The sequence below is a fragment of the Aquarana catesbeiana genome, linkage group LG12 (assembly GCF_042186555.1).
Source record: "Aquarana catesbeiana isolate 2022-GZ linkage group LG12, ASM4218655v1, whole genome shotgun sequence".
Lineage (NCBI taxonomy): Eukaryota > Metazoa > Chordata > Amphibia > Anura > Ranidae > Aquarana > Aquarana catesbeiana.
The window spans coordinates 15,574,067-15,586,954 of NC_133335.1; the positions used below are offsets into that span (position 1 = coordinate 15,574,067).

The 12,888-nt window shown below is 40.8% G+C and overlaps 1 protein-coding gene across 1 annotated transcript in view; it reads left to right on the plus strand.

The window, feature by feature from the left end:
- NFATC2 (nuclear factor of activated T cells 2) overlaps positions 1–12,888 on the plus strand; it is a gene marked incomplete in the record, with an annotated part of 153,617 nt that overhangs the window by 93,879 nt on the left and 46,850 nt on the right.

Sequence of the window (12,888 nt, forward strand, 5' to 3'; positions counted from 1 at the left end):
GTCACCCAATGTCCTATGGAACGTGGATATGATAGAAACCTCCAGTGTTCATTTGTAGGACTGTCTTATGTATCTCAGTGAGAGAACAATTTAGCATTCCCGTACGGATATCGTTGTCATTGTTGTGTTGGGCGCACTGGCCAGTACTCTGCAATACTATCAGGAAGCCCCTTTCACATGAACAATGTTGGGGCAGCTACAAAATCACTCTTCTAAGCATTTTTGTTGCTAGGAAAAAAACGAATGGCAGTCAATGAAAAAGCCTTAATTTCAAAAGATTTGTAGCTTTATTGCCTCTTCATGTTATCCAATGCAGCTGCTGATGATCGCGGCACACAGCTACAGCAGCAAATTCACATGTGGAAATAAGCAGGATTATATTTACTTCAAACCTTTGCTACAAATTCATAGTGTGTCCATGGCTCTTCGGCTGAAATTCTACCCATAAAATGTGATTATAGAATTCCAAATTATTGTATGCTAATGGGATGAAAGGGGAAGGAGATTTGCCCGGGAGGAGAATCAGTGTGACAACGGCGAATATTGATTTGCTGTTGTAACACACCTGGGTGGGCTCGGAGCGCACCCTCTGCGCCCCTGAGCCCACCCTATATCGACGCCTATTAGAGCCTCTGGCTCTAATCAGTACTTAAAAAAAACGGCCCCTCCGCATTGGAATCCATGCGCCGTGTCTTGAAAGGGGGCCGGACGCATGGATAGGGGAGGCGGCGATGGACAGGGAGGGTCGGCTCCCGTGCCCCATTAAATGGACGGGCACGCACCTGTTTGGCAGGCCAAATAGTTCCCATATATGTAAATGTATTGTCCTGTGTATTTAGCTGCTTCCCTGGAGTATAACTAAGATACCCTTAATCAAATGTAGATCAATAACACATATTTATTGTAGTGTTCTAACCTGTTTATGACAATCATGAATGATGCTAGACATGTGCGATTTAGTTTCAATTCGTACGAATTTTTGGAAATGCGTACATTCGTGAGGCTTCGAAATACGAATTTTTATGCATACGAATTTTGTGCGAAATTTCGTTTACGAACTTCGGATAAATTTATCATAACAAACTTTCGTTATCGTTACGAAAAAGTTAACGAAACTAAAAGTTAAAAACCCAGGAAGTCAGCAGAGCACAGGGATGGTGGGAGCCCCTCATAATGATAAATTTATCATAACAAACTTTCGTTATTGGTAGAAAAGTTTACGAATGAAAATTCTTATTTCGTACGAATCCGAATTGAATTTCGGACATGAATTACGAATTGATTTTAATACAAAATGAAACGAAACTAATTCATTGACGGCGCACATGTCTAAATGATGCCATCTCCAACTAGGGTGGCCACCTGTCCGGGATTCACCCAGAAAGTTCGGGTTTTGAATCATGTGTCCGGGTTTCAGTCGACCTGAAACCCGGACACAATATTCAGACAGCAATGTAGCTCAGAACAGTGCCTGATAGGAGGGTGAGGGGGCGCTATGCACTCCACATTACTGTTCTCTTTGGAGCGCCCAAAGGTGTCTCAGGTCTTTTACAATCCTATAGACCAGTGATGGTGAACCTTGGCACCCCAGGTGTTTTGGAACTACATTTCCCATGATGCTCATGCACTCTGCAGTGTAGGTGAGCATCATAGGGAAATGTAGTTCCATAACATCTGGGGTGCCAAGGTTCGCCATAACTGCTATAGAGTATGCTAAAAAAAAATTTTTTTTTGCTGTGCACCACTAAAGTGTTTGGGTTTGGCTTGAAGAAAAAGTGGCAACCCTACTGTATCTCCAACTCTTTAGAGGAGCAAGGGGTCTCATATGAGGCTGATTGGCCAGTCTTTGCATACGATGTCCCTATCGGCACTGCAGTGCGGTCTATTTGGGGATATGATCTAATAACGGTGCAGATTTGTCTGACAGGAGGAGAAGGTGACTTTTCTCTGTCTCTGGGAGGTAGGAAAACATGACCTCACCAGTCCTACCCTGTATGTTCCCTTTTATCCGAGACCTTCCCGTGCCTCCACCTTGGGTGACATCATGCTCCTCCGTGCTTCTTTTCACTCTCGCAGATTCCCTTTTTCTTCTTAGTGAAACATTAGATCCCATAGTATTAACTTCAGATCTAGCTGCGTTTTGTTTTCCACTACTTTACCGTTCTGTATCTGAATGTCCCGAAGACTGGCCAAGCCTTGGACTGCCAATATGGAGCCAGTTAAAGCGCATTAAAAAATTTGTGATCGCAGTAAAAGATAGCTTGATGGCCCGGAGTCATGTCTGCTTCATAACATTCCAGCAGATTATAAGAGTCCCTTTCTTCTGAAAAAATAAAAATAACGCGGAGCTGTTGTATAATGACTTGATCTGTGTTCTGTGGCCTTCAGTCATCTGGCATGTCTATACTGTGCTACACTTCTCTTTCTGGAACAGGGAATGTTGACTCTCCTAGTCCTTCACTTGGAACTCTGAGAACTCTTAGGAAGTGGGCTGGGGCTGCCATGCCTGCTGAGCTTTTCAGATTACCAGTGAGGCTCTGGATGGTAACTTGAAGGGACCAGCGTCTGAAAACACCTCTCCTTATCGCTCATAGCCGTGTCATATTCCTCCTTTCATTTCAAGCATGTATAACAAAGTATACATACCTCCCAACTGTCCCTGATTTGGAGGAACTGTCCCTGATTTGGAGGGACTGTCCCTGATTTGGAGCAATGTCCCTCTGTCCCTCATTCCTCCTCATTTGTCCCTCATTTTGGTCTGATCTATATAGTTGTATATAAAATGCACTTTTTATCTATCTTAAAGTGTTTCCTAGCGCTAAACCTTTCATCTGATTTCTAAATGTCTGCATTTGTAAATTCCAAAAGGCAATATAAAGGAATAGTAGTGGTAAAAAAAAAAACATTTGTGGGTTTAACCAATCTTGTTTTTTTTGTACAATTCTCCTTTAAGGGGGCGTGGCAAGGGGTGTGCCCTATGCCTGCATATTTTTTCTGATAGGTGTCCCTCATTCCCATCTCAAAAAGTTGGGAGGTGTGAAGTATAGTTGGCACCTAAATAAATGAAATGGTCAACAAAGATCGTACATTCAGAAATTTGTGATAAATTAGACTGAATAAAAGCTCTAACAAGCAGAGCTGCCAGCATGTGTGCAGGTGAGCTGCTGAAAGAGGTTAGTAAAAAGCTGGAGATCTGCTGAATGGGGGTACTAATGAGCTGGGGTTCTACTGGAGCAGAGCAACTAACAAACGGCACACATGGTGTGCAACATGGGAACATTATAGTGGAAAATTAATTGGACTGAGCAGCAGAGGATCAGCAAAGCTGGGGGACCAGAGCAGGAGAAACTAGTAGATATCACAGATGGTGCACAACATGGGGAAAATATAGCAGGAGGCAAGCGAGGACCGAAGAGAGAGGAAAACCAGAGGATCAGCAGAGCTGGGAGTTACTACTGAATGGGGGATCAGCAGAGCTGGGAGTTACTACTTAGTGGGAGATCAGATCACTAGAGCTGGGGGTTAATACAGAGGAAGGAATCAGCAGAGCTGGGGGTTAATAATGAACAGGAGGATCAGCAGAGCTGGGAGTTACTACAGAGCAGGGGATCAGCAGAGCTGTGAGTTACTACAGAGCAGGGGATCAGCAGAGCTGGGGGGTTACTACTGAATGGGGGGATCGTCAGAGCTGGGGTTAATACTGAACGGGGGATCAGCAGAGCTGAGAGTTACTACAGGGCAGGGGAACATCAGAGCTGGAGGTTACTACAGAGCAGGGGATCAGCAGAGCTGGAAGTTACTACAGAACAGGCGAGTTGCTGAGGTTAGTAAAAAGCTGGGGATCTGCTGAATGGGGGTACTAATGAGCTGGGGTTCTACTGGGCCCCTTTAAAACAAATAGAAAATCAACACACACACACGGGGCATTTTCCAAGCATCAAAAAAAGTCACTGTAGCATCAAAAAAGCATATTGACGCTGGCAGGTGCTTTAATGTGTGTTAAAGTCGCAGAAAATGTAAATGAGCCCCAACAGATATTCCAGCCTTTATATAGAGGACTTTGGTAGACACTGAACACTATTTTATGTCTGAGATTTGTTTGGTTTCATTCTGTTTTCGGTGGAACGGGTTGAGCTCGCTGGTAATAAATGTTGCCCGATGTGGGCGGAGTAATATAATACAAATTGTGCCATTGTGGGGAATATGAATCTCGCTAATGGGATCAAACAGCAGAATTGTGTAGAAAAGAATTCCTGAAACTGAACAGGAGACCACCACTAATACAAACCGATAGGCTGAACTGCTTGTTGGTTACTAGGAGGCGGAGCAAATTAGGCATTTGGGATTGTTTTTATTGTCTTTGGAATTGTCCGATGTTGAAGGCCGATGTTCATTGTTCCCAGGCAGTGTTCTGCAGAATTTGCTGTTTATCAAACAGGCCCTGCTAGTTTTATGGGAGTACAAGTTCTACAAAAGCCTGTCCTGTCTTGATCCTGACTGTTTCTAAACAAACACGTTGAGGAATAAATGGGGAACAGTGTAGTGTTGGCACCGGGGATATACTGGGCTCCAGCAGCTTTGGCTGGTTTTGGTTTAAGTATAGTGCCTAAGGGTTGGCTTCAAATTCGGCATTTCCTGTGGAGACAACCCACCAAGAATACGTTGTGTAATGGTCTCATCCTGCTACTTGGATTTTTTTTTTAACCCTGTATCTGAGATAAAAAGTTTGTTTTTGTTTTTTAGATTTCAGATTTTGTATTGATCTTATCAAGCTCTCCTGGTAAGGTGTACAGATATGGTTATTAAATAATAGTAATAATACCAATAGTAATACTATGGGCCTTGCTGTGTAAAGCATTTCAAATGCTATTTTTAAGCTGGCCGTAGATGAAGTGATTTTTTCTTTCCTGCAACCCGTGGTTGCAGGAAAGAAAATGACTCCATTTCCCCCATCAACACAGTCAGTGTCCCTCCTGCGGGGCCATTGTGTTCTCCCAGCAGAGCAGGGGAAGCCGTCCCTGCTGTGAGAACACAGTTAGGCCCCTTTTACAGGGTGGGGGGGACCCGCTCAGTGGAGTCCGCCAGCTCAGCGGAAGATCGATCCGTTGATCTCCACTGAGCCGGCGGATGACAGGTCCGCACTGTTTGAGCCCCGCTGATTCCTATGGGGAGATCGGACGAAAATGGACAGCATGTCCGTTTTCATCAGATCTCATCCGATCCGCCAAGACGGATGGCCGAACATATCGCCATACATCTGATTTGAGCGGATCGGATGGACACATCTCCGCTGACATCCGCCTGCCCCTAGGAGGCGAAATAATTGCGTGTAAAATCAGACAGGCTGGTTGTACCCAAGTTGATCAATCAAGATGGGTACATTCAGCCTGCCCACACATGGTTCTGATCTCAGCTGGTCCCTGGCTGAACCGGTTGAGATTTGAACCATCTATGGCCAGCTTTGTAGACCTTCTTAGTATGATAGGACCTTCCTTCATAATTGTTGGGTGAGAGGAATAGCAGCATTCATGTCATTTTCTCCAGTGTTATCTTTACCTTTGTATTGATCTCTGGCACTGTATCATCTCTGGATTTATGACCTTTTTTGCCAGTTCAGTCATTTCTTTTGGCTGGTTTTATCATCTGCTATTAACCTTTAGGTTACTGAGTTTAACACAAGGATGCTTCAGTACTTGTGTATGTGAACTACAATAAAACAACTTTAGTTTTCACAAACATTTTACACTTTCTGATAAGTTAAAAAAAAAAAAGCTGCTGTATCAGTCATATAAAAGAAGAAGAAGAAGAAAAAAAAAAAACAGCCATTCCTTACAGCAACCATTCTGAGAATGTAGAAAAAATGATCCGCACTCCGGTTGTTGCTCTTAAAACTTCTTCATTTAATTGAATAGCCACAGTGAACAATTGCAGATTAAATCAGTTGACGCGTTTCAACCTATAAGGCCTTAGTCATAACCATGGGTGGTTATGACTAAGGCCTTATAGGCTGAAATGCGTCAACTGATTTAATCTGCGTTTGTTCACTGTGGCTATTCAAAAAAGTGAAGACATTTTAAGAGCAACAACCGGAGTGTGGATCTTTTTTTCTACATTACTCTATTCAGCCAGCAACTGTGGATCGAGCACCTGGTATCTATGTGGTGTATGGGTAGTAGCACTGGCTTTTCTGTTTATAGTCTGAGAATGTGTCAGAACATTTTTTAACACCAGAGACATGCTCCCAAATCAAAACTATTGTACGAGACCAAAAAGTAACTCATTTGAAGTGGTTAGGTTCTACTTCATTAAGTAAATCTTCTTTTAATGATTATGTGATACTTCTCTTTATCCTGTGAGCTCATTAAAATTGTCAGTGATAAGTTCTTTACTATGAAGGGTAGTGTGGATTAAAAGAAAAAGAACGTGGGGAGGGAATTTAAAGGCACCAATGGACACAAAATTGTATCAAATATAGAAAAGTTTATTATACATACAATTAAAAAAATGGATAAAAAGATAAAAGAACATGCACACAATATACATGTTACATACAAACAGAAAAAAAATGCTAAAGATTCCATTCCTCAAAGGAGCAGGGCACCCCAACGCGTGTCAACTCGAGTCTTCTTCAGGGAGTTCTTTATTTTAGAGTTCAATGAATGGACATTACAAAATAAATGTCAATTAATGACCTGCAAAAAAGATTAGATATTTACATACAAAAGACGCATGTCAACAATGTAGGTATATCTTACAATGTATGGATTAGAAGATTTACATGCAGACACCAAGGTGGTTCCAAGGAGTCCAGAAGCCAGGAGGCAATTCAAAAGAAGGTATCCTAATGATATAATTAAGATTGTATAAATATCAAATCCAAAATATGGCCAGCCAGACTCCCACCCTCAGTAAAGGGGCATGGAACATATAGTCAGCATGGAATCTGGCTGGCAAGTTCCCAACAAGTGTATACATCTAGGTAAAGAGGTAAAGAGGTGCAGTGCTTATTTAAATATAGTCCGTCAATAGTTAAAAGTTCATAATAAGCCAAAAAAATCTTGAGGTGAATCCTGGTATACTGGGCAGAACAGCCATCACCAACACCCAAAAAATACTGACTCTTACCCTCAGTAGAAGGGATATGCACAGTGGGTAATCAAATGATAGTGCCAGCGATCATCCTACATAGACTGGTCCGCTCCACCAGGGTTACACTGATCACACTCCCCAGGAATGGATATCCATGCTCAAAAGTCACCATCACTCATCAAGGAGACCAATGGGCGAGCCCCAGCATCAGCAGTGGTACTCTCAGGAATGAAAAGAGGAACGCTCATTGCGCAGACATCCAATATGTAAATGTATTAAGTAAAAAGAAGTTTTGCACTCGCATTATCAAAGATACAAGCAGGCACATGGAAATGACCAGCGTTTCCAACCAACAAAATGGCCGCCGCGTCCCGGTTCACATCCGCGTCACCCGGCCCTTCCCTACGCGTTTTGTCATCAAAAGGCGTCATCAGGGGACGAAACATGTGTTCTTTCCAGTATACCAGGATTCACCTCAAGAATTTTTGGGCTTATTATGAACTTTTAACTATTGATGGACTATATATAAATAAGCGCTGCACCTCTTTACCTATTCATTTTATTGTATCCAGTAATATAGCGTCAGCTGCTGTTTTGTCACTATTGAACTCTAAGCGCAACAGATTTGTATTTTTAGTGTATACATCTGTTTTATGGCAGTTTATAAATAAGGGGACTAGCAAGTAATACTTACTTTAATATACCAGTGGATCCTATATGTGAAAGTATTTTTAACCACGAATTGTCACGATAAGTAGACGATCCAACAGGAAAAACAACCATAAATCTCGACTGCCTATAAGTAGAGAGGATTACTATGAGGACATCTTGTCATAACATTTTGGCGAATATTTACATATAGTGTTCATGATTCTCGGCAGCGGCTATAAGCGTAGGATGTTATTTAAATAATGACCTCTTTTCCTGTCACCACCAGTATCTCCACTTTAACATTTTCATTGCCATAACAATCTATCACTTTTTTTTTTTTTTTTTACTGCCCCCCCTCACTAAGTTGAGTTCAGTATACACTTTAAAGTGGTTGTAAACCCTTCCATATACCCAGTGAAGTGACCAGCCTCAGGTGAAACACAGAGATGAAACAAATCCTCCTACATAAGTTGTACCTGTTTATCCGCAGTCCTCTCTTCTCTATATCTGTTCACAGTCCAAAATTTATAAAGCTTGTCTGACTGTTCAGAAAAAAAGGGGGAGAGAGAGCTGAGGTTACACTCTGCAAAGCTCAGTGAAGAGAAGTCTAAGAGCTGATTGGAGGGAAGGGACAACCCCCCCCCTCCCCTCCACACAGGAACAGAGCTGAGGCTGTCATTCACAGGCTGTGTGCTGGAGCTCCCTCCCCTGTCATCTTTTTCCTCTTGGTGTCAGGAAAACTTGTCAGGTGTAATTAATGCTGGTAGCAGAGGAAGCAGGCAGCAGACAGAAATTAAATTTAGTGCTCTGAGGTTTACAACTAATTTAACTTACAGTCTTGCTCCCCCCCCCCCCCCCCCGAGGCAGCAAGAAGTGGTAGTTTGGAAGTGATCTTATAACAGTGTCCCCTGGCTCCCGGACCCCTGCCAGGTTTTATGTAGTTGGATCTTTTTGTTGGTTTCAAAAAAAAGGAGGATGCAGACAAAAAGGAAAGGCAACAGTATGACATTTATGGCTTCTTATTTTATCTTCTTTAAATTAGGACTATGGGCAAAACATGTTTTTTTTTTTTTTCCATTTTGGATAGAGTAAGGGCGGGTTATAACCCCTGTCAGATTTTTTTTTCGCCATCTGTGTTCCACCAGAACTAGTGTCCCCATTGGAAGATTTCCCCTTTTATTACTTTTCTGGGGACAACACAAAAATTGGGGTTTTCTTTTTACTTTCACTTTCAATGATAATGTTAAACAGGACAAATAGAGCGGGTGACTCTCCTTAACAGGGGCACAGACAGCAATAAAAACTGACAGGGGCTCTAAATCCTCTCCACTCTGTCCAAAACAAAAAAAAAAAAAAAAGTTTTGCATTTAGTTATACTTTAAGGTACTGTGCGTCTGGTATCCGGGGATTGAGTCATTCATGTATAGTGCAGTGAGGGGTTTCGGGGTTTCAGTATAGTTCAGTTCACAAAACTGTCTTCTCATACAGTAAGAAAATATAGAGTATTCCAGTGCTTTATACTCCTTTTTTTTATGCTATAAAAATGTAAAACTTGCAGAAAACACAATTATATTAAGCACAAATCATGTATTGTCATGTAGTGTGTATGTAGTGTCATGTAGTGTGTGTAGAGTCGTGTACTGTAGTGTGTGTATTGTCATGTAGTGTGTGTAGTGTTGTGTCATGTAGTGTGTATGTAGTGTCATGTTGTGTATATAGTGTCGTGTTCTGTATGTAGTGTGTATGTAGTGTCATGTAATTTATGTAGTGTGCATGTAGTGTATGAAGTGTCATGGAATGTATGAAGTGTCATATAGTGTATGTAGTGTTATGTAATGTGTATATAGTGTTTGTATTGTGTATGTAGTGTTGTGTATGTAGTGTCATGTAGTGTTTGTATTGTGCATGTAGTGTTATGTAATGTGTATGTAGTGTTTATATTGTGTATGTAGTGTCATGTCGTGTTATTTAATGTGTATGTAGTGTTTGTATTGTGCATGTAGTGTTATGTAATGTGTATGTAGTGTTTGTACTGTGTATGTAGTGTGTGTAGTGTGTATGTAGTGTTTGTATTGTGTATGTAGTGTTGTGTAGTGTGCATGTAGTGTTATGTAATGTGTATGTAGTGTTGTGTAGTGTGTATGTAGTGTTTGTATTGTGCATGTAGTGTAGTGTGTATGTAGTGTTGTGTAGTGTGTATATAGTGTTGTGTAGTGTGTATGTAGTGTTTGTAGTGTGTATGTAGTGTTGTGTAGTGTTTGTATTGTGTATGTAGTGTTTGTATTGTGTATGTAGTGTTTGTATTGTGTATGTATGTAGTGTTGTGTAGTGTGTATGTAGTGTTTGTATTGTGTATTTAGTGTTGTTTAGTGTGTATGTAGTGTTTGTATTGTGTATGTAGTGTTTGTATTGTGTATGTAGTGTTGTGTAGTGTGTATGTAGTGTTTGTATTGTGTATGTAGTGTTGTGTAGTGTGTATGTAGTGTTTGTATTGTGTATGTAGTGTTGTGTAGTGTGTATGTAGTGTTTGTATTGTGTATTTAGTGTTGTTTAGTGTGTATGTAGTGTTTGTATTGTGTATGTAGTGTTTGTATTGTGTATGTAGTGTTGTGTAGTGTGTATGTAGTGTTTGTATTGTGTATGTAGTGTTGTGTAGTGTGTATGTAGTGTTTGTATTGTGTATGTAGTGTTTGTATTGTGTATGTAGTGTTTGTATTGTGTGTGTAGTGTGTATGTAGTGTTTGTATTGTGTATGTAGTGTTGTGTAGTGTGTATGTAGTGTTAATCACCACATACAATACAACTCTTTACTTGAATTATTTACTTTTTTATTATTATTATTTCTTTTTTCATAAAATAGTTTACAACAACTCCCTCACCGCCTTTTCCATCACTTGAAAATAAGTGGTTACTGCTGAGGCTACATAATATAAATATCACTAACGCCGATATAAAATAAAATGAAGCTCTGCTGAAGCCAAAACTAAGACGCCGCTTTGCCAGCAGCCCATACCGAATGGAAAGACGAGTTTTGGGTGGTATCGGCTTTTCGTATACCAAGCTTGTGAGATCTCTATATATACTTGTTTCCTACCGTGGTTTAATAAGATACAGAGCAATAAAAAAAAAAAATAAAATATTACCAAGTAGCTGAATTGTAACAAAACCACAATGGCAATTAATACGACATTTTGTATTTGTCTTGAAGAACTTTGTTACGGTTCTGGTGAGCTGACATGCCTGACATTTTTCACACCTTTAAAATGTGTACTAAGCCTTTGGCTTTGTGGTTTAGAGGGAAATATTCTGTATACACAATCACTAGGAGGTGCCAAGTCACTGGCCGCCCACTTAAAGGCAAGATCTGTTGTGCGGGTAATATATATATTTTTGTAACAGTGTTGTGGGTAATATAATTTAACTACTGGCATTCCATTAACAAGTGCTACCCTTATGGGGGGGGGTCCTGAAATGCGTGGCTGACATATGATTCCTCCAGTATGGGATGGAAACTGTTAAAGCTCTGGCTCTGTAATAGAGGATATCGCCATTCTCTGGCACACAGCTAAGAACAGTTGAAGAAAATGTCTACTATGAAATTTCTGATTTTTAGTGGTTTCTGGGTCCATTTCAAACACCAGGATAGGCCTGCACCATTCGCGGAAAATCTGCAATGTTCACTTTTTTTTTTTTTTAACACTCAGACAAAATAATTTTCTTTAGTTGTATTCATTTGTTAGGAGGGGGGGGGATTCTTAGGCTTTTTTTCCCCCCTTAAACCATTTCTGATATATAAGCATAGGTTACTGACTGGGTATTCATTGGCACCACATCCCTTGTTTAGATATAAAGGCGCACATCAGAAGGAATGGGACTTTTTAGGGTGCTTATAACACAGCCAAACAATGTTTATCAACAACATTGCTCAGCACTGAAAGAGAGCTAAAAAGAAACACTGTATCTTTCTGTTCACTTACAGATCAAAGGGATGAACTTCGGTCTGTAAATGAACTCACTTTAAACTTAAAGCAACCTTTTCCAGTAAAATAAAAATAAAAAATTTGGGGGGGCTTTTCTTAAATTGTTCCTTTGTTTAACCCTTTTGTTAACCCTTAATTTACTCTAATCAGCCTTATTATCTCCTTATTCTCCTTCTCCATTTAATTATTATTTTCCTGCTGACTTCTTTTTTTTATTTATTTACTTCTATTTTATAAATTATTAATAATTAAAACTTTTTAATTTTATTAGTTTGCTCATGAATATTTTTATACCTTTTAACCTATATATACATGTTTCACATTTAAAAAAAGGCGCAAAATTAAAAAGGAAAAAAATGATTTAATTTGTAAAATAACTTTTCAATGCTTTGTATCATTGCTGACAGCTGAAGTGTATCGTGATCTTTATTCTATGCAAAAAAAAAAATTGTCATTCTTATTTTATCCAGAATCATGCAGCTCTATTAAAGCGGAGTTCCAATTAAAAAAAAAAAAAAAAAAAAAAAAGAAAGAAAAGTCAGCAGCTACAAATACTGCAGCTGCTGGCTTTTATTAATTGGACACTCACCTGTCCCAGGGTCCAGTGATGAGGGGGAACGAAGCCGTGCTCGTCTCCCCCTCCTCTCTGCGGCGCCGGCATTGCCACTGTGGGCGTCCGGCTGTGGCTTCACAGCCGGGCATCCACTGCGCATGCGCGAGCCACTCTGCGCGCTGTGACTGGCCTGGGCAATCATCTGGGACCTGTGACATGTCCCAGATGATTGCCGAGAGGGAGGAGGGAGAGGTGATCATCCTTCCAGCCCCGCGGTGCCCCAGGAGGAAGTGGGAGCTGGGACCCTCTAAAAAGAGGGTTTCCGCTCCCCCCCCCCCCCAAAAAAAAATTACATGTTAGATGTGCCATGTCAGGGGGGTCATCTTCCCTTAAAGCGGAAGTTCCATTTTTGGGTGGAACGCTGCTTTAACTAATCTCTGCATCTGATTGGCAGATTGGGAAGGGTTGTGTGTGAATGTAGCAGGATGAAGTATAGATGTCTGCTGCTATATGGACCAGGATAGCCAATCAGATTGCTCCTGGAGCAGTCCGGGTGTGCGGTTTCCGGACACCCTGAAGTAACACTTACCTGCGTCTCTGCTAATGGTATCTGTT